General features: G+C 44.8%; 1 long non-coding RNA gene across 1 annotated transcript in view; it reads right to left on the bottom strand.

Annotated features, from left to right (window-relative positions):
* Positions 1-21,421, bottom strand: part of LOC149981256 (uncharacterized) — a 376,586-nt gene that overhangs the window by 173,369 nt on the left and 181,796 nt on the right. The gene's annotated exons all lie outside the window — the stretch shown is intronic.

The following is a 21,421-nucleotide window of genomic DNA, read 5'->3' as shown; positions in this document are numbered from 1 at the left end:
ACACACACACACACACACACACGCCACCAGGGGTCTTTTCACAGTCCCCAGGTCCAGAACAAATTCAAGGAAATGTAAAGTATTATACAGAGCTATGACTGCATGGGACTCCCTTCCATATAATATAGCGCAAGTGAACAGCAAACCTGATTTCAAAAAACAAATAAAGCAACACCTCACGGCACAACACCTCTCCCCCATGTGACCTACTTGTTGTGTGTATGTACTGACATGTATGTGTAACTGAGATGTGCACACACACTACATGTTTTTAAATGTATGTAAATTGTAAAGTATTTTGTCTGTAATGTCTTTTTTGTTATACATCAGACCCCAGTTAGACGAGCTGTCGCCATTGGCGTTGGATAATGGGGATCCTAATAACTCAAATTGAATTAAAACAAATGGAAAAACCAAAGCCTGTAACATTTTGATCAAGTGCTGACAACGTACAGAAGAGCTGTGTGCCACAGACTTTACAGCCTTTCTTCTATTTGTGGTGTAGTTCAATCTAATCAAATTTATTGCACACTGATACATACCAGAATCAGGTTTTATTTTATTAACAAGATTAAAACTCTACATTTTAGTACAAAGTACTTTGGTTCACAGTGCACACAAAGAACTGAGTCTGCGTTTCCATCAAGAATCCTCATCCTTGCAGCCATGATGCCGAATGCGTTCTGACATACATACTTTTGAAATAAGCAACTGTACACTTCCATTGTTGACACATGCATTTGATAAATGCTCTTCAAAATTTCAGTATAAAGACCTTGAAATCTCCCCCCCCCAAAAAATCCAATACAAAGACAGGAGACGAGAGAAAAGTAATTTAAATAATCATTACAGAGCAACTTGGCAAGGTCTACATACTGCAGTCCAGCTTTCTCAGAGCAAAAAAATATATACAGCTCTGGGAAACCACTGGTTTTACTATTTATAGGTATGTGTTTGGGTTTTCCAGACCACCCCCTCAACAGTCTTTACTCTGCCTCCAACCCAATGGACATTTATTTATTCAACACTGCTACAGTTATAATGTAATTTCAATTTCTATTGTTTTTTATTACCATTTTCATTATTTTATTTAACTTAATCCTGCATGAGCCTGAGATTTTCACTGTTCCCTGCAATCACACCTGCAACCCTGTAAAAGACTTTGAAACTGAATCTCTCTCTCACAAATTCAAATTGCTCTATTGGTATGACATACATTTGAGTAAATATAAGCCATGAAACAATCGAGACATGTCAGAGGATGAATGGGCAAGACAAAAGATTTAAGTGCCTTTGAAAGTGGAATGGTAGTACTGTAGGTGCCAGGCACACTGGTTTGTGTCAAGAACTGAAAAGCTGCTGGGCTTTTCATGCTCAACAGTTTCCCGTGTGTATCAAGGATGGTCCACAACCCAAAGGACATCCAGCCGACTTGACACAACTTTGGGAAGCATTGTTGTCAACATGGGCCAGCGTCCCTGTGGAACGCTTTCCACACCTTGGGGAGTCCATTCCCTAACGAATTGAGGCTTTTCTGAGGGCAAAAGTTTTAAACGTTTTTTTATATAATACTTTTCTCTCTCCCCCATCTGTCTGCAGTTCCGGAGAGTCCTTTAACGATGGCCAGTGTCAAGAGGACTCGTCGTAGCTCTGTGATTGCCCTGCAGGATTCAACGGACCCAGATGCCAGTATGCTGAGTACACACGTCACTAGATAGTGGTGTCCACAGGGTTTCTCTGAGTCAAACACCTCCATTTAAAACAGTGGTTAAATTCTGCCACTGTACTCAACATGTCTGTACTGTGTGTGTAGTTTGATGACAGCAATCTCAGTGCTTAAGACCTTGCTGCCACGTCATCAAAGTTTCTTGTAATTGTGACACTCCCTGGAACTTGAATTATCAAGGTTTGATGAGTAAACTCCCTTGTCAGTTGACGGGGGCCGTCATCAATTCTGCAGACAGCCAACAATGTTATCAATGGGAATGGTGGCGATAAGGAAGTTTGGACTGCTGACGGAACAACAAAGTGCTGCTCCAGTTTTTCTGTCCCTAAACCGAGTTCAGAGAATGGATACCGGAATACTGGGATTGTTAGAACAATGGGAGAGGTTCTGATGGTGATGGCTCCGGTTGTTCTAGTTCCATTTATTTGGGTGCCAAAATAAATCATTCTAACCTTTAACAGCCACATTTCCATGTCCTTGCTTTTCTAGCTCAGACTGTGGGTCTTTTTTTGTAGATTTGAACGCTTATCACTGTTAGCTGGGCCATTGATCCCTGTTGGGATGGTCATAGTTGATCATTTCCAAATGTTTGACTTTTTCACTTTGTCACTTAGTCATGCATTGATGTCCATGGGAGAATAATTTCAAATATGAGACTTAGAGCCAGTGAACGAGGGACAGACTGTTTAATATAAGTGTGATCTCACAGCTGTAAAGAAAATCCAGAATTTTTTTTCTTATTCAGACAACTTCCTAACATGCTGGATTAATAAAGTTGAAACAGATTCATTATTTGTCAGACACACACGCACGCGTGCACACACACTATCCCGTTTAAATGGAGCATCACTCAAACCATTGATTAAGCCATATCACACATTCCATGTTGTTCATCATTTCCACACCGGGGAGTTGTACAGCTGAGGACACTTGGAGAAAACAACATGCCCCGATCCCAATAGCTCACCTCTTGACTCTTGAGAATAATTGACCTGACTTCTGGAACACACCTTGAGACAGCTTTCCAAGCTCTGCCTGAAGCTGTTGCTATCACTCAGTAACTTCCCTCAGGTGTGATGTTTGCCTAGACTTACTCTGTCAGACAAACAACTCCCTAGATGTCTTTGCCTGGACGGGGCCCATGAGTGGAAATCTGTGGTGAAAGACAAGGTGTTTGGTTCTAGCACTTTTAAATACAACGGCCATGGACATTTCCTCTCCCTACAAATGCTTGTAGCTGATTGAAACTCTCCACCATGCTGTTTCATGTGGCTTTAATCCTCATCCTAACATCCTTTCACTCTTCACCCCCCCTAGGCCAATCACAGTTAGGTTTACTAACAGTGGGCTTCAAGTGACACCTTTCCTAGTAGAGTGATGTCCCTCAGTGGATGAAGGCTTCCTTAAGAAGTGTGTAAATCTACATGGCCAAAGCAACACCTTTCTTGCAATGTATTTAGCATGCTAGGCCAATGCTCTAAGTCTATGGAAAGTCGATGAATACTAGAATGATAAATGTGTTTCACCCCTGAATAACCTTGTGACTCACAGACAACGGAGCGTGTTGTGTGCCATTCTATTTGTTGACGCAGCATTGGCTAGTCAAATAATAGTGTTAAAGGTGAAACCTCCTAGAATAATACTTTATAGATTCTATTACATTGTAGGAGTACTATAATACCCTAATAAAACATGCAAAAGCGTAGTTGTCACGTTCTGACTTTAGTTCCTTTGTTTTTGTCTTCGTTTTAGCATGGTCAGGGCGTGAGTTGGGGTGGGCAGTCTGTTTGTTTTTCTATGTTGGTTTTTGTGTTCGGCCTAGTATGGTTCTCAATCACAGGCAGCTGTCAATTGTTGTCCCTGATTGAGAATCATACTTAGGTAGCCTGGGTTTCACTTTTGATTTGTGGGTGTTTGTTTTCCTGTGTGAGTGTTTGGTCCACACGGTACTGTTTCGGTTTTCGTTCGTTCACTTTATTGTTTTGTATTTCAGTGTTCAGTTTGTTTTATTAAAAAAGACATGAACACTTACCACGCTGCACCTTGGTCCTCCTCTCTATCTCCAGACGACATCCGTTACAGTAGTCTTTAATACGATTGCAATAATTAACATTGGTTTCTATCACTTCGTCACGTGTATGCCTGTGTATTCACTCAAATTTCAAGCCATACCACTTATCCTAAATATACAGTACATAATGGGACTCACAGTACAGTAAGTGCATTTTTCCATATTGTCCAATTAGTTTTGAACCAAGTCTTTAGCAATTTTCTGACTGGTCAAAATAGTTGCTTCTTCATCCACTCAACACATTGAAAGTCACAGAACTTTTTTATGGAGCCAGATAGCTGCCAAAAGGTTGAACGTACATATCATTAGGATTGTAAAAAAATTCCATGCGTGTGAAACTTGATTCATAAATGCAAAATTTCTTCTGTGACCATACAAACACCATGATACGATTACGGACTAACATTTTAGGCTTGAACACATTTTGTGTTGCAATTCTGACATACAATAATATGTCGGAGCGTTGGGCCAGTAACCGGAAGGTCGCTAGATCAAATCCCCGAGCTGACAAGGTAAACATCTGTCATTCTGCCCCTGAGCAAGGTAGTTAACCCACTGTCCGATGACGTGGATGTCAATTAAGACAGCCCACCGCATCGCTCTGATACGGAGGGGTTGGGTTAAATGCGGAAGACACATTTCAGTTGAATGCTTTCAGTTGTACAACTGACTAGGTATCCCCCTTTCCCTTTCAGAGTTTTGGCAGTTTCATCTCACCAATAAAAAAAACGTACACCAAACGGCATGTGAGGAGTGCGGATAACTGTATGGCTTGTTTTTGTTGTCTGAGCACTGTACTCAGATTATTGCATGGTGTGCTTTTTCGGTAAAGCTTTTTTTAAATCTGTCACAGCAATGGCATTAAGGAGAAGTGTATCTATAATTTCATGCATAATAGTTGTATCTTTTATCAATGTTTTATTGAGTATTTCTGTAAATTTATGTGGCTCTCTGCAAAATCACCGGATGTTTTGGAACTACTGAACATAACGCGCCAATGTAAACTCAGATTTTTGGATATAAATATGAACTTTATCGAACAAAACATACATGTATTGTGTAACATGAAGTACTATGAGTGTCATCTGATGAAGATCATCAAAGGTTAGTGATACATTTTCTCCCTATTTCTGCTTTTTGTGACTCCTCTTTGGCTGAAAAAATGGCTGTGTTTTTCTGTGACTAGGTGCAGACCTAACATAATCGTTTGCTGTGCTTTCGTCGCAAAGCCTTTTTGAAATCGGACACTGTGGTGGGATTAACAACAAGTTTATCTTTAAAATGGTGTAAAATACTTCTATGTTTGAGGAATTTTAATTATGAGATTTCTGTTGTTTTGAATTTGGCGCCCTATACTTTCACTGACTGTTGTCATATCGATCCCGTTAGCGGGATTCAAGCCATAAGATATTTTTAATGCAAACGGTTTTATGAACTTTCTGAGAACTGAAATTATAAATTAGTTGAATGTATTTAAATAATGTTCCGAGAACATGTTTCAAAAATACTTTTAATAACACTGCTATCTTAGTTTGTTTTCAAACTCAAGCACCGATAGGACACATGGAAATTAATTTGTTTAGGCATTAATCATAAAAATATGTATTTTGTATTGTGGCATGGCGTTGAACCTATGATCTTCTGCTCTCCATCCATGGGATTAGTCTACTGCATCACCAGGATGGAGTTAGCATGCCGTGTATTTTTTCAACTCGTACAAAGCTGTTAATGTTTGTCTATTCAAACAGAGCCCATTTCAAAGGAAACAAGCACTCATTAAGATCAGGTTTGGCCAATTAGTGGGCGTGGCCAACATACCTGAACATGAGTTTGAGTTTGAGTTGATTTATTCTTGCTCACAGAATTTACATTACTAATAATTTCAAAACACTCATTTAAAATACATAACACATAATACGTGACATAAATAGAATATTGAACAATTGAAAAAACTACAGGACATTTTTCATGATGGTAATTTAAGTATTAAAAAGTGATTTTTAAAAATATAATTTTTGGGAGAACCATTTAACTGCTAGAGGTATTATACAGTCTGATGGCAGTGGGTAGAGCGGCAGTTCGTACGGACAGTTATACAGGACAGTTCATGGCTGTTTCTCAGGAGATGGTGCAGTTACCTCTTTTTGGAGGGAGCAGGTCATTCAGTGGATGGTCAAGAGTGTGCATGTCCTTCACCAGATGTACTGCAACCTGCTCTCGCCTGTTCTGCAGTGTGGGGAGCTGTGTTTTTTTATTATTATTTTGATTTATTTCACCTTTATTTAACCAGGTAGGCAATTTGAGAACAAGTTCTCATTTACAATTGCAACCTGGCCAAGATAAAGCAAAGCAGTTCGACACATACAACAACACAGAGTTACACATGGAGTATAACAAACACAAAGTCAATAATACAGTAGAAAAATAAGTCTATATACAATGTGAGCAAATGAGGTGAGATAAGGGAGGTAAAGGCAAAAAAAAGGCCATGGTGGCAAAGTAAATACAATATAGCAAGTAAAACACTGGAGTGGTAGATTTGCAGTGGAAGAATGTGCAAAGTAGAGATAGAAATCATGGGGTGCAAAGGAGAAAAATAAATAAATACAGTAGGGGAAGAGGTAGTTGTTTGGGCTAAATTATAAATGGGCTATGCACAGGTGCAGTAATCTGTGAGCTGCTCTGACAGCTGGTGCTTAAAGCTAGTGAGGGAGATAAGTGTTTCAAGTTTCAGAGATTTTTGTAGTTCGTTCCAGTCATTGGCAGAAGAAATGGAAGGAGAGGCGGCCAAAGGAAGAATTGATTTTTGGGGTGACCAGAGAGATATACCTGCTGGAGTACGTGCTACAGGTGGGTGCTGCTATGGTGACCGGCGAGCTGAGATAAGGGGGGACTTTACCGAGCAGGTTCTTGTAGATGACCTGGAGCCAGTGGGTTTGGCGACGAGTATGAAGCGAGCGCCAGCCAACGAGAGCGTACAGGTCGCAGTGGTGGGTAGTATATGGGGCTTTGGTGACAAAACGGATGGCACTGTGATAGACTGCATCCAATTTATTGAGTAGGGTATTGGAGGCTATTTTGTAAATGACATCACGGAAGTCGAGGATCGGTAGGATGGTCAGTTTTACGAGGGTATGTTTGGCAGCATGAGTGAAGGATGCTTTGTTTGCGAAATAGGAAGCCAATTCTAAATTTAACTTTGGATTGGAGATGTTTGATGCGAGTCTGGAAGGAGAGTTTACAGTCTAACCAGACACCTAGGTATTTGTAGTTGTCCACATATTCTAAGTCAGAACCGTCCAGAGTAGTGATGTTGGACGGGCGGGCAGGTGCAGGCAGCGATCGGTTGAAGAGCATGCATTTAGTTTTACTTGTATTTAAGAGCAGTTGGAGGCCACGGAAGGAGAGTTGTATGCCATTGAAGCTTGTCTAGAGGGTTGTTAACACAGTGTCCAAAGAAGGGCCAGATATATACAGAATGGTGTCGTCTGCGTAGAGGTGGATCAGAGATTCACCAGCAGCAAGAGCGACATCATTGATGTATACAGAGAAGAGAGTCGGCCCAAGAATTGAACCCTGTGGCACCCCCATAGAGACTGTCAGAGGCCCGGACAACAGGCCCTTCGATTTGACACACTGAACTCTATCAGAGAAGTAGTTGGTGAACCAGGCGAAGCAATCATTTGAGAAACCAAGTCTATCGAGTCTGCCGATGAGGATGTGGTGATTGACAGAGTCAAAAGCCTTGGCCAGGTCGATGAATATGGCTGCACAGTATTGTTTCTTATCGATGGCGGTTAAGATATCATTTAGGACCTTGAGCGTGGCTGAGGTGCACCCATGACCAGCTCTGAATCCAGATTGCATAGCGGAGAAGGTGCGGTGGGATTCAAAATGGTCGGTAATCTGTTTGTTGACTTGGCTTTCGAAGACCTTAGAAAGGCAGGGTAGGATAGATATAGGTCTGTAGCAGTTTGAGTCAAGAGTGTCAAAGGGAGATGACCGTAGCTGCTTTCCAATCTTTGGGAATCTCAGATGTCTTTCAGAACATCAGCTGACTGGATTTGGGAGAAGGAGAAATGGGGAAGGCTTGGGCGAGTTGCTGTGGGGGGTGCAGTGCTGTTGACCGGGGTAGGGGTAGCCAGGTGGAAAGCATGGCCATCCGTAGAAAAATGCTTGTTGAAACTCTCAATTATAGTGGATTTATCGGTAGTGACAGTGTCTCCTATCCTCAGTGCAGTGGGCAGCTGGGAGGAGGTGTTCTTATTCTCCATGGACTTTATAGTGTCCCAGAACGTTTTTGAGTTTGTGTTGCAGGAAGCAAATGTCTGCTTGAAAAAGCTAGCCTTGGTTTTTCTAATTGCCTGTGTATATTGGTTTCTTCCCTGAAAAGTTGCATATCACGGGGGCTGTTCGATGCTAATGCAGAACGCCATAGGATGTTTTTGTGTTGGTTAAGGGCAGTCAGGTCTGGAGAGAACCAAGTTCTCCTGGTTCTACATTTCTTGAATGGGGCATGCTTATTTAAGATGGTGAGTAAGGCATTTAAAAAAAAAACAGGCATCCTCTACTGACAGGATGAGGTCAATATCCTTCCAGGATACCCGGGCCAGGTCGATTAGAAAGGCCTGCTCGCTGAAGTGTTTCAGGGAGCATTTGACAGTGATGAGTGGAGGCAGTGATCGCTGAGAACTTGGTTGAAATCAGCAGAGGTGTATTTGGAGGGCAAGTTGGTTAGGATGATATATATGAGGGTGCCCATGTTTACGGCTACGGGGTGGTACCTGGTAGGTTCATTTATATTTTGTGTGAAATTGAGGGCATCAATCTTAGATTGTAGGATGGCTGGGGTGTTAAGCATGTTCCAGTTTAGGCCACCTAGCAGCACGAGCTCTGAAGATAGATGGGGGTCAATCAGTCCACATATGGTGTCCAGAGCACAGCTGGGGGCAGAGGGTGGTGTATAGCAGGCGGCAACAGTGAGAGACTTGTTTTTAGTGAGGTGGATTTTTAAAAGTAGAAGCTCAAATTGTTTGGGTACAGACCTGGATAGTAGGACAGAACTCTGCAGTAGATTGCAACACCGCCCCCTTTGGCCATTCTATCTTGTCTGAAAATGAATGTTGTAGTTAGGGATGGAGATTTCTGAGTTTTTGATGGTCTTCCTAAGCCAGGACTCAGACATGGCTAGAACATCCGGATTGGCAGAGTGTGCTAAAGCAGTGAATAAAACAAACTTAGGGAGGAGGCTTCTAATATTAACATGCATGAAACCAAGGCTATTACGGTTACAGAAGTCATCAAAAGAGAGCACCTGGGGAATAGGAGTGTAGCTAGGCACTGCAGGGCTAAGGGTACGGCTAAAAGCTATGAGAATTGGTCGTCTAGAACGTCCGGAACAGAGAGTAAAAGGAGGTTTCCGGGGGCGATGTGAATACAGTGGAGGTAAACCTAGGCATTGAGTGATGATGAGAGAGATATTGTCTCTAGAAACATCATTGAAACCAGGTGATGTCATCGCATGTGTGGGTGGTGGAACTGAAAGGTAGGTATAATAAGGTATAATGAGCAGGGCTAGAGGCTCTACGGTGAAATAAGCCAATAAACACTGACCAGAACAGCAATGGACAAGGCGTATTGACATTAAGGAGAGGCATGCTTAGTCGAGTGATCATAAGAGTCCAGTGAGTGGTTGAGGTCATGGCGATTCAGACAGCTAGCCGAGCCATGGGTAGCAAGCTAGTAGAAGATGGAGGTCTGTTTTCAGCCACCTCGTGCGTTTCCGTCGGTAGATTAGTGGGGTTCCATGTGGTAGCGGGGACCAATCCAATTGGCAAAATAGATATAGTTATAGTGACCCAAGAAAATTGTCCGATAGATCTATTCAGATAGCAGCCGGTAAGACAGCTAACGATTAGTGGGCCGAAGATGGGCGTTCAGGTAACGTCGCGACGGAGGGGCCAGTTGGATAACTCCCTCGGGCAGATAACGTCGGTAGTCCAGTTATGAAGGTCCGGTGGTGCTCCGCATCGGCAGTAAAACGGGTCCGGATAGGTGATTGTAGCCCAGGAGTGGCTGATGGAACTCTTCAGTTGGCTAGCTCCGGAATAATTTATGTTTGCTCCGGGACCGATGTAAGCCAATAGTCACTCGGATAGCAGCTAGCTAGCTGCAAGATCCAGGTGTAAATGTCCAGAGCTTGCGGTAGAAATCCGGGGATATGGAGAGAAAAATAGGTCCGGTATGTTCTGGTCTGAGTCGCGTTGTACAAAACTGGTGATAGCTTTTCGAGCTAAAGGATAGCTGATGACCACCAACCGTGGTTAGCTGAATACTAACGTTAGCCAGTAAACTGGCTAGCTTCTGGGTAGCTTCTGGCTGGACTGCTCCACCTCTGGAGATGATCCTCAAGGCCCTCCTCTGCACCCTGTCTAGTGGGGCCTGCTGCTTTTTACTGTATCCAACTAACAGCACTCCACCGTATTCCAGACAAGGCCTGACCAGTGCAGTATAGACTATGACCAGATCTTCAGTGGGTGGGCCATTTCTGGCAAGAACAGTCAAAAAATGCAGTCGTTTTGAGGCCTTTCTCACTGACTGCTCCACATCACATCAAATCAAATCAAATTTGATGTCACATGCACCGAATACAAAAGGTGTAGACCTTACAGTGAAATGCTTACTTATAAGCACTTAACCAACAATGCAGTTAAGAAAATACCTAAAAAATAAAAGTTTTAAAAAAAGTAACTGCAACTGCCGAGTTGCCATACCAGGCAAACTGTCGGGATGCTCTCGATGGTGCAGCTATAAAACCTTTTGAGGATCTAAGAACCCATGTGTCAGGTGCGTGAATGAGGACCCAAAAGCGAATTAACAAAACAGAGTTTCTTTAATGACGAAACACATGTAGGCTCAGATGGACAGGCAGATTCCGACAGGACAGGACAAGGTTAGATGAACTGGCAGATTCCGACAGGACAGGACAAGGTTGCAGCAAACACGACGATAGTCTGGTTCAGGCATGAGAAACACAAACGAGAATCCGACAAAGACAGGAGCAGAAACAGAGAGAGATATAGAGACCTAATAAGAGGGAAAAAGGGAACAGGTGGGAAAAGGGGTGAACGAGGTAGTCAGAGAAGACAAGGAACAGCTGGGGGAAAGAGGGGAAGAAAAGGTAACCTAGTACGACCAGCAGAGGGAGACAGGGTGAAGAGAAAGGACAGAAACAAGACACAACATGACAATACATGACAGTACCCCCCCACTCACCGAGCGCCTCCTGGCGCACTCGAGGAGGAAACCTGGCGGCAACGGAGGAAATCATCGATCAGCGAACGGTCCAGCACGTCCCGAGAGGGAACCCAACTCCTCTCCTCAGGACCGTACCCCTCCCAATCCACTAGGTACTGATGACCACGGCCCCGAGGACGCATGTCCAAAATCTTACGGACCCTGTAGATAGGTGCGCCCTCGACAAGGATGGGGGGGGGGGGGGGGGGGGGAGACGAGCGGGGGCGCGAAGAACGGGCTTAACACAGGAGACATGGAAGACCGGGTGGACGCGACGAAGATATCGCGGAAGAAGAAGTCGCACTGCGACAGGATTAATGATCTGAGAAATACGGAACGGACCAATGAACCGCGGGGTCAACTTGCGAGAAGCTGTCTTAAGGGGGAGGTTCTGAGTGGAGAGCCAAACTCTCTGACCGCGACAATATCTAGGACTCTTAGTTCTACGCTTATTAGCAGCTCTCACAGTCTGCGCCCTATAACGGCAAAGTGCAGACCTGACCCTCTTCCAGGTGCGCTCGCAACGTTGGACAAAAGCCTGAGCGGAGGGGACGCTGGACTCGGCGAACTGAGATGAGAACAGCGGAGGCTGGTACCCGAGGCTACTCTGAAAAGGAGATAGCCCGGTCGCAGACGAAGGAAGCGAGTTGTGGGCGTATTCTGCCCAGGGGAGCTGTTCTGACCAAGACGCAGGGTTGCGAAAAGAAAGACTGCGTAAGATGCGACCAATAGTCTGATTGGCCCGTTCTGCTTGACCGTTAGACTGGGGGTGAAAGCCGGAAGAGAGACTGACGGAAGCCCCAATCAAACGGCAAAACTCCCTCCAAAATTGAGACGTGAATTGCGGACCTCTGTCCGAAACGACGTCTGACGGAAGGCCATGAATTCTGAAAACATTCTCGATGATGATTTGTGCCGTCTCTTTAGCAGAAGGAAGCTTAGCAAGGGGAATAAAATGAGCCGCCTTAGAGAACCTATCGACAACCGTAAGAATAACAGTCTTCCCCGCTGACGAAGGCAGTCCGGTGACAAAATCTAAGGCGATGTGAGACCACGGTCGAGAGGGAATGGGAAGCGGCCTGAGACGGCCGGCAGGAGGGGAGTTACCGGACTTAGTCTGCGCGCAGACCGAACAAGCAGCCACGAAACAACGCGTGTCATGCTCCCGGGTGGGCCACCAAAAACGCTGGCGAATGGAAGCATGCGTACCCCGAACGCCAGGGTGGCCGGCTAACTTGGCAGAGTGAGCCCACTGAAGAACGGCCAGACGAGTAGGAACGGGAACGAAAAGAAGGTTCCTAGGACAAGCGAGCGGCGACGGAGTGTGAGTGAGTGCTTGCTTTACCTGCCTCTCAATTCCCCAGACAGTCAACCCGACAACACGCCCCTCAGGGAGAATCCCCTCGGGGTCAGTGGAGGCTACTGAAGAACTGAAGAGACGAGATAAAGCATCAGGCTTGGTGTTCTTAGAGCCCGGACGATAAGAAATCACGAACTCGAAACGAGCGAAAAACAGCGCCCAGCGCGCCTGACGCGCATTAAGTCGTTTGGCAGAACGGATGTACTCAAGGTTCCTATGGTCGGTCCAAACGACAAAAGGAACGGTCGCCCCCTCCAACCACTGTCGCCATTCGCCTAGGGCTAAGCGGATGGCGAGCAGTTCGCGGTTTCCCACATCATAGTTACGTTCCGACGGCGACAGGCGATGAGAAAAATACGCGCAAGGGTGGACCTTGTCGTCAGAGAGGGAGCGCTGAGAAAGAATGGCTCCCACGCCCACCTCTGACGCGTCAACCTCGACAACGAACTGTCTAGAGACGTCAGGTGTAACAAGGATAGGTGCGGATGTAAAACGATTCTTGAGGAGATCAAAAGCTCCCTGGGCGGAAACGGACCACTTAAAGCACGTCTTGACAGAAGTAAGGGCTGTGAGAGGAGCTGCCACCTGACCGAAATTACGGATGAAACGACGATAGAAGTTCGCGAAGCCGAGAAAGCGCTGCAGCTCGACGCGTGACTTAGGGACGGGCCAATCAATGACAGCTTGGACCTTAGCGGGATCCATCTTAATGCCTTCAGCGGAAATAACAGAACCGAGAAATGTGACGGAGGAGGCATGAAAAGTGCACTTCTCAGCCTTCACAAAAAGACAATTCTCTAAAAGGCGCTGGAGGACACGTCGAACGTGCTGAACATGAATCTGGAGTGACGGTGAAAAAATCAGGATATCGTCAAGGTAAACGAAAACAAAGATGTTCAGCATGTCTCTCAGGACATCATTGACTAATGCCTGAAAGACAGCTGGAGCGTTAGCGAGGCCGAAAGGAAGAACCCGGTATTCAAAGTGCCCTAACGGAGTGTTAAACGCCGTCTTCCACTCGTCCCCCTCCCTGATGCGCACGAGATGGTAAGCGTTACGAAGGTCCAACTTAGTGAAAAACCTGGCTCCCTGCAGGATCTCGAAGGCTGAAGACATAAGAGGAAGCGGATAACGATTCTTCACTGTTATGTCATTCAGCCCTCGATAATCTATGCAGGGGCGCAGGGACCCGTCCTTCTTCTTAACAAAAAAAAACCCCGCTCCGGCGGGAGAGGAGGAGGGGACTATGGTACCGGTGGCAAGAGCTACAGACAAATAATCTTCGAGAGCCTTACGTTCGGGAGCCGACAGAGAGTATAGTCTACCCCGGGGGGGAGTGGTTCCCGGAAGGAGATCAATACTACAATCATACGACCGGTGTGGAGGAAGAGAGGTGGCCCTGGACCGACTGAACACCGTGCGCAGATCGTGATATTCCTCCGGCACCCCTGTCAAATCACCAGGCTCCTCCTGTGAAGAAGAGATAGAGGAAACAGGAGGGATAGCAGACATTAAACATTTCACATGACAAGAGACGTTCCAGGAGAGGATAGAATTACTAGACCAATTAATAGAAGGATTATGACAAACTAGCCAGGGATGGCCCAAAACAACAGGTGTAAAAGGTGAACGAAAAATTAAAAAAGAAATGGTTTCGCTATGATTACCAGAGACAGTGAGGGTTAAAGGTAGCGTCTCACGCTGAATCCTGGGGAGAGGACTACCATCCAAGGCGAACAAGGCCGTGGACTCCCTTAACTGTCTGAGAGGAATGTCATGTTCCCGAGCCCAGGTCTCGTCCATAAAACAGCCCTCCGCCCCAGAGTCTATCAAGGCACTGCAGGAAGCTGACGAACCGGTCCAGCGTAGATGGACCGACAAGGTAGTGCAGGATCTTGAAGGAGAGACAGGAGTAGTAGCGCTCACCAGTAGCCCTCCGCTTACTGATGAGCTCTGGCTTTTACTGGACATGAAGTGACAAAATGACCAGCGGAACCGCAATAGAGACAGAGGCGGTTGGTGATTCTCCGTTCCCTCTCTTTAGTCGAGATGCGGATACCTCCCAGCTGCATAGGCTCAGCACCCGAGCCGGCAGAGGAAGATGGTAGTGATGCGGAGAGGGGGGCAACGGAGAACGCGAGCTCCTTTCCACGAGCTCGGTGACGAAGATCAACCCGTCGCTCAATGCGAATAGCGAGTTCAATCAAGGAATCCACGCTGGAAGGAACCTCCCGGGAGAGAATCTCATCCTTTACCTCTGCGCGGAGACCCTCCAGAAAACGAGCGAGCAAAGCCGGCTCGTTCCAGCCACTGGAGGCAGCAAGAGTGCGAAACTCAATAGAGTAGTCTGTTATGGATCGATTACCTTGACATAGAGAAGACAGGGCCCTGGAAGCCTCCTCCCCAAAAACAGATCGATCAAAAACCCGTATCATCTCCTCCTTAAAGTCCTGATACTGGTTAGTACACTCAGCCCTTGCCTCCCAGATTGCCGTGCCCCACTCACGAGCCCGTCCAGTAAGGAGAGATATGACGTAGGCGATACGAGCAGTGCTCCTGGAGTAAGTGTTGGGCTGGAGAGAAAACACAATATCACACTGGGTGAGGAACGAGCGGCATTCAGTGGGCTCCCCAGAGTAACACGGCGGGTTATTGATTCTGGGCTCCGGAGATTCGAAAGCCCTGGAAGTGGCCGGTGGATCGAGGCGGAGATGGTGAACCTGTTCTGTGAGGTTGGAGACTTGGGTGGCCAGGGTCTCAACGGCATGTCGAGCAGCAGACAATTCCTGCTCGTGTCTGCCTAGCATCGCTCCCTGGATCTCGACGGCTGAGTGGAGAGGATCCGAAGTCGCTGGGTCCATTCTTGGTCGGATTCTTCTGTCAGGTGCGTGAATGAGGACCCAAAAGCGAATTAACAAAACAGAGTTTCTTTAATGACGAAACACATGTAGGCTCAGATGGACAGGCAGATTCCGACAGGACAGGACAAGGTTAGATGAACTGGCAGATTCCGACAGGACAGGACAAGGTTGCAGCAAACACGACGATAGTCTGGTTCAGGCATGAGAAACACAAACGAGAATCCGATAAAGACAGGAGCAGAAACAGAGAGAGATATAGAGACCTAATCAGAGGGAAAAAGGGAACAGGTGTGAAAAGGGGTGAACGAGGTAGTCAGAGAAGACAAGGAACAGCTGGGGGAAAGAGGGGAAGAAAAGGTAACCTAGTACGACCAGCAGAGGGAGACAGGGTGAAGAGAAAGGACAGAAACAAGACACAACATGACAATACATGACACCATGCCAAATCTTTTCAGTCTCCTGAAGGGGAATATGTTTTGTTGTGCCCTCTTCCAGACTGTCTTGCTGTGTTTGGACCATGTTAGTTTGTTGGTGATGTGGACACCAAGGAACTTAATGATGTTGTTGGAAGCGTGACTCACAGTGCAGTCATGAGTGAACAGGGATTACAGGAGGGGACTGAGAATGCACCCCTGAGGGGCCCCCGTGTTTAGGATCAGCGTGGCGAATGTGTTGTTACCTACCCTTACCACCTGTGGGCGGCCCGTTCAGAAAGTCCAGAATCCAGTTGCAGAGGGAGGTGTGTAGTCCCAGGGTCCTTAGCTTAGTGATGAGCTTTGAGGACACTATGGTGTTGAACACTAAGCTGTAGTCAATGAACAGCATTCTCACATAGGTGTTCCTTTTGTCCAGGTGTGGAGTGCAATAGGGATTGCATCATCTGTGGATCTGTTGGTGCGGTACACAAATTGGAGTGGGTCTAGGGTTTCTGGGATAATGGTGTTGATGTGAGCCATGACCAGCCTTTCAAATCATTGTATGGCTATAGACATGAGTGCTACGGGTCAGTAGTCATTTAGTCAGGTTATCTTAGTGTTCTTGGCCAAGGGATTATGGTGGTCTGCTTGAAAAAATGTTGGTATTACAGACATGTGTCACCGCTGAGGTTAGAGTCTAGATGAAAACCAAGATACTTAGTTGTTGTTACCACTGGTACTTCCTGCTCCTAGTGGTGCAGGTTGTCGACGGTCTCTAGAAAAACATATCTGAATTTCCAGAGGCTTGTTCCCATTCAGAAGCATGTTGTTGGATGTGGCCCACTCTTCCAGCTACTTAGCCTCCAAGCCCATGGAAGTGTCCTCTTTGTTGCTGGTTAATGGTATGGCTCGCGACAGCCCTACATCGTCTGCATACCCAGTGTCCAGAGTGTCACCGAAGACAACTTTTCGGGTGGACATGTGAAAGAGAAACAGATATGGTGAAACCACGCCCCCTTGTGGCACACCAGAGGTGACCTCTGACCAAGGGCTAAAAGTGCCATTTGCCATCACCCTCTGCCTTCTTCCGGTGGTGTAGCTGTGGAGCCAGGCTAGTAACCTTGGACACAGATCAATGTTAGATAGATGTTGCAGGAGCTTTGCATAATCTACTCGATCAAAGGCTTTGGACATATCAGCAAGTAACACCCGCACCATTGATGTTTTTTTGGAGTCTGTAGCTGTCAACCAGGAGTGTGTGGCTTTCACAAGCGCGGTAGTAGTGCTGTACTTTGGTAGTTAGGCATACGGATTTGTGCACTCAGATATAACTGTTTGCATGAGTTTTTTTTTTATGAAGCTTTCCTGGATTTTTCCAAAACATGAAATTAGACAGCCTCCAGTCACTCGTACAAGGTTTTGACACTTTAGGTATGGGGCACACACTAGCAATCTTCTAGGCAGCAGAAACAGTCCCTTGCCAGTAGAAGTTGTGTGTGTGATGACAGGGGCTAGATCTTCTGCATGCGTTTTAGTAGCCAGGTTGGAATGCCATCAGGCCTACACGCTTTACATGGGCTCAGTCTGATCAGAGTTTGCTTTATCTGACCAATGCTGCACAGCTCAACCTGCCTTGTAGGCATGGGCAGGGGGAAGATGGAAAGGAATGTTCTTTGAATGTTACTAATGTTTTCTTGTGTTTTTTATGGAACATTTTCTAAATGTTCTAAGAACATACAGTGCCTTGCAAAAGTATTCGGCCCCCTTGAACTTTGCGACCTTTTGCCACATTTCAGGCTTCAAACATAAAGATATAAAACTGTATTTTTTTTGTGAAGAATCAACAACAAGTGGGACACAATCATGAAGTGGAACGACATTTATTGGATATTTCAAACTTTTTTAACAAATCAAAAACTGAAAAATTGGGCGTGCAAAATTATTCAGCCCCCTTAAGTTAATACTTTGTAGCGCCACCTTTTGCTGCGATTACAGCTGTAAGTCGATTGGGGTATGTCTCTATCAGTTTTGCACATCGGGAGACTGACATTTTTTCCCATTCCTCCTTGCAAAACAGCTCGAGCTCAGTGAGGTTGGATGGAGAGCATTTGTGAACAGCAGTTTTCAGTTCTTTCCACAGATTCTCGATTGGATTCAGGTCTGGACTTTGACTTGGCCATTCTAACACCTGGATATGTTTATTTTTGAACCATTCCATTGTAGATTTTGCTTTATGTTTTGGATCATTGTCTTGTTGGAAGACAAATCTCCGTCCCAGTCTCAGGTCTTTTGCAGACTCCATCAGGTTTTTCCAGAATGGTCCTGTAATTTGGCTCCATCCATCTTCCCATCTTCCATGTCCCTGCTGAAGAAAAGCAGGCCCAAACCATGATGCTGCCACCACCATGTTTGACAGTGGGGATGGTGTGTTCAGGGTGATGAGCTGTGTTGCTTTTACGCCAAACATAACGTTTTGCATTGTTCCCAAAACGTTCAATTTTGGTTTCATCTGACCAGAGCACCTTCTTCCACATGTTTGGTGTGTCTCCCAGGTGGCTTGTGGCAAACTTTAAACAACACTTTTTATGGATATCTTTAAGAAATGGCTTTCTTCTTGCCACTTCCATAAAGGCCAGATTTGTGCAATATACGACTGATTGTTGTCCTATGGACAGAGTCTCCCACCTCAGCTGTAGATCTCTGCAGTTCATCCAGAGTGATCATGGGCCTCTTGGCTGCATCTCTGATCAGTCTTCTCCTTGTATGAGCTGAAAGTTTAGAGGGACGGCCAGGTCTTGGTAGATTTGCAGTGGTCTGATACTCCTTCCATTTCAATATTATCACTTGCACAGTGCTCCTTGGGATGTTTAAAGCTTGGGAAATCTTTTTGTATCTAAATCCAGCTTTAAACTTCTTCACAACAGTATCTCGGACCTGCCTGGTGTGTTCCTTGTTCTTCATGATGCTCTCTGCGCTTTTAACGGACCTCTGGGACTATCACAGTGCAGGTGCATTTATACGGAGACTTGATTACACACAGGTGGATTGTATTTATCATCATTAGTCATTTAGGTCAACATTGGATCATTCAGAGATCCTCACTGAACTTCTGGAGAGAGTTTGCTGCACTGAAAGTAAAGGGGCTGAATAATTTTGCACGCCCAATTTTTCAGTTTTTGCTTTGTTAAAAAAGTTTGAAATATCCAATAAATGTCGTTCCACTTCATGATTGTGTCCCACTTGTTGTTGATTCTTCACAAAAAAATACAGTTTTATATCTTTATGTTTGAAGCATGAAATGTGGCAAAAGGTCGCAAAGTTCAAGGCGGCCGAATACTTTCGCAAGGCACTGTAACTTTAAATAGAACCATGAGGAAATCTGCAGAAAACTTTTTGTTCTATGCAAAATAACCTTAGGACAACTAAGCTCTAAGAAACGTATGTTTCTCAGAACGTTATGTGCTAACTGGGTACTCTGGCCTCTCAACCAATCAGGATTAGTGAGAGATTTTAGAAGGCTAGCATTTCATGGAATCTGGAAGCAATTCAATTAAAATATTATTGTCCCCACAGGGAAATTCGTTGCACAGTCAGGAGTCAAAGACATAATAAATGTGACCCGTTACAGAAAACACGGTGTATAACGCATGTCACTATTTCACAGGAGAGGCATTTGAATAAAATAAAAAATAGTTTTCGTAAAAAAATGTTTGTTTTTTAAAATAAATGCCTTCTTGTGAACTTTCATGTGCCTTAATAACACACTTGTGTGTAATCTGTAAATATAAATACAATTTGAAATTACGAAGCTGTTTAGACAGGGCTGGGACATTCAAGAGAATGCGAGTCCATTCTTTCACTCAAGGCTTCTGTGTCAAATGTCACATCCTGCTCTCTGCTACCGCGGATATTTGAAAGATCCATTGGATGTTCTGTGTAGCTACAGCTTTCAGTACCAGTGTTGTCCTGAATAAAGCTGCTGGCATCGATACAGCTCTGTCTTCTGTGACTAAAGCAGTCTGGACTGGTTGAAGCCGAGTGGGAAGGATCATTTTGAAAGTAAAGTGCTTCGGTCTGCCATGAATCATCATAATCCCACATAATCTACAGTTAAAATGCCAAGATACCTACGTTATTGTCTCAACTGTATAAAAAAGTTGTTTTCATTGCTCGCTATATAGCTAGTTAGCTATTGCTTTAACTTGGGGGTCAATGAATGTTATTGCTGGTATGCACATTTTTTATGTCTTGTCTATTTTTGTCTGCTTTCCTCTTTTACAGCTTTAACCCTTTGACACAGACCAACAAATGAGTGAGATCATTCTACAGGGGTTCCTGCAGCGTAAGCTCAAGCCGGTGTGATTGGAATGCTTATTTAGAACGTCCATTTCCGACTGACGCAACAGTCATTGTTTGAGACGGCCACACTGTTTTTTCACAGAAACATTTTGCACAAACACAGTCCTTACAAAGTTATGTCCTAAATGTGACCCGTTTATTTATGAATGCAATGTTCAAACATTCACAGAAGTAGCGACAGCATTGCACAATCATACAAACCAGAAAATGTAGGCTACATTAGTCCTAGCGCTAACTGACGAAAGATTGAAGTAACACAAGCGGTCATATTTAGCTAACTCTTGAATGACAGAAACGACAGTATGAATTAGCTAATAGCAACTACTATTTACATTTCATCACATCACGGGTGAGCTCACCATTGATCAAAACAATTGAGTAAAACACTTCCTAAGAATTGAAAGTAATCCGATGATGGATAGTTTGTGCCATGCTGGTCATTTATGAACATTTTAACATCTTGGTCATGTTCTGTTATACTCTCCAGCCAGCACAGCCAGAAGACGACTGGCCACCCCTCATAGCCTGGTTCCTCTCTAGGTTTCTTCCTAGGTTTTGGTCTTTCTATGGAGTTTTTACTAGCCACCGTGCTTCTACACCTGCATTGCTTGCTGTTTGGGGTTTTAGGCCGGGTTTCTGTACAGCACTTTGAGATATCAGCTGATGTAAGAAGGGCTATGTAAATACATTTGATTGATTGATTGTGCGCGCCACCATGTTTTTTTTTTTCACATAAACCAAAGATAAGAAGAGGAGACAAGATGAATTTGGTCTGTTTGCAGTATGCATGTTGAAGGGGGTGTGTAGTCTACGATCATTCACTTCCCTTCATTCACCTCCGGAAGTTTATGAGCCATTCCTTTGCCTCATTTTGTTATAATATCTTGGGTCTGACAGACATTTACGTGGCACCCAGAATGCATTGTATAATGTCAACAAACATGGCACCACGCATATCTGGCAAATAGCTTATCATTAGCTCATAATCAGTGCAACCTTCAAAAAGTATTTTACACACGTAAATGTCCATTAAAATCTATGCAATAATCATAATGTATGATTTGTCACCAGTATTTCAAAACATTTGAATAAAACTGTAACTACATTATGCTACATACATACATACTATATGCTACAGTAAAAACGATAACACAATATACAGAAAATAAGGCACTTACTATGGTAGGAACTCACAAACAACAATGAAGGCAATGTGAGTGCCAGCCAGAAAATGTGCCAGGGGGAGAAGGTTTGTGAAAGACCACGCAAATGTCTGCATACTTGATCTCGCAATAGTGAAATGGGCTACTTCTATGTGAATTAATGAGGCGG

The sequence above is a fragment of the Oncorhynchus mykiss genome, chromosome 9 (assembly GCF_057628025.1).
Source record: "Oncorhynchus mykiss isolate SJ-2025 chromosome 9, ASM5762802v1, whole genome shotgun sequence".
Taxonomy (NCBI): Eukaryota; Metazoa; Chordata; class Actinopteri; order Salmoniformes; family Salmonidae; genus Oncorhynchus; species Oncorhynchus mykiss.
The sequence above is the reverse complement of the archived record's forward strand: the minus strand, read 5'-3'. Positions and strand labels throughout refer to the sequence as shown.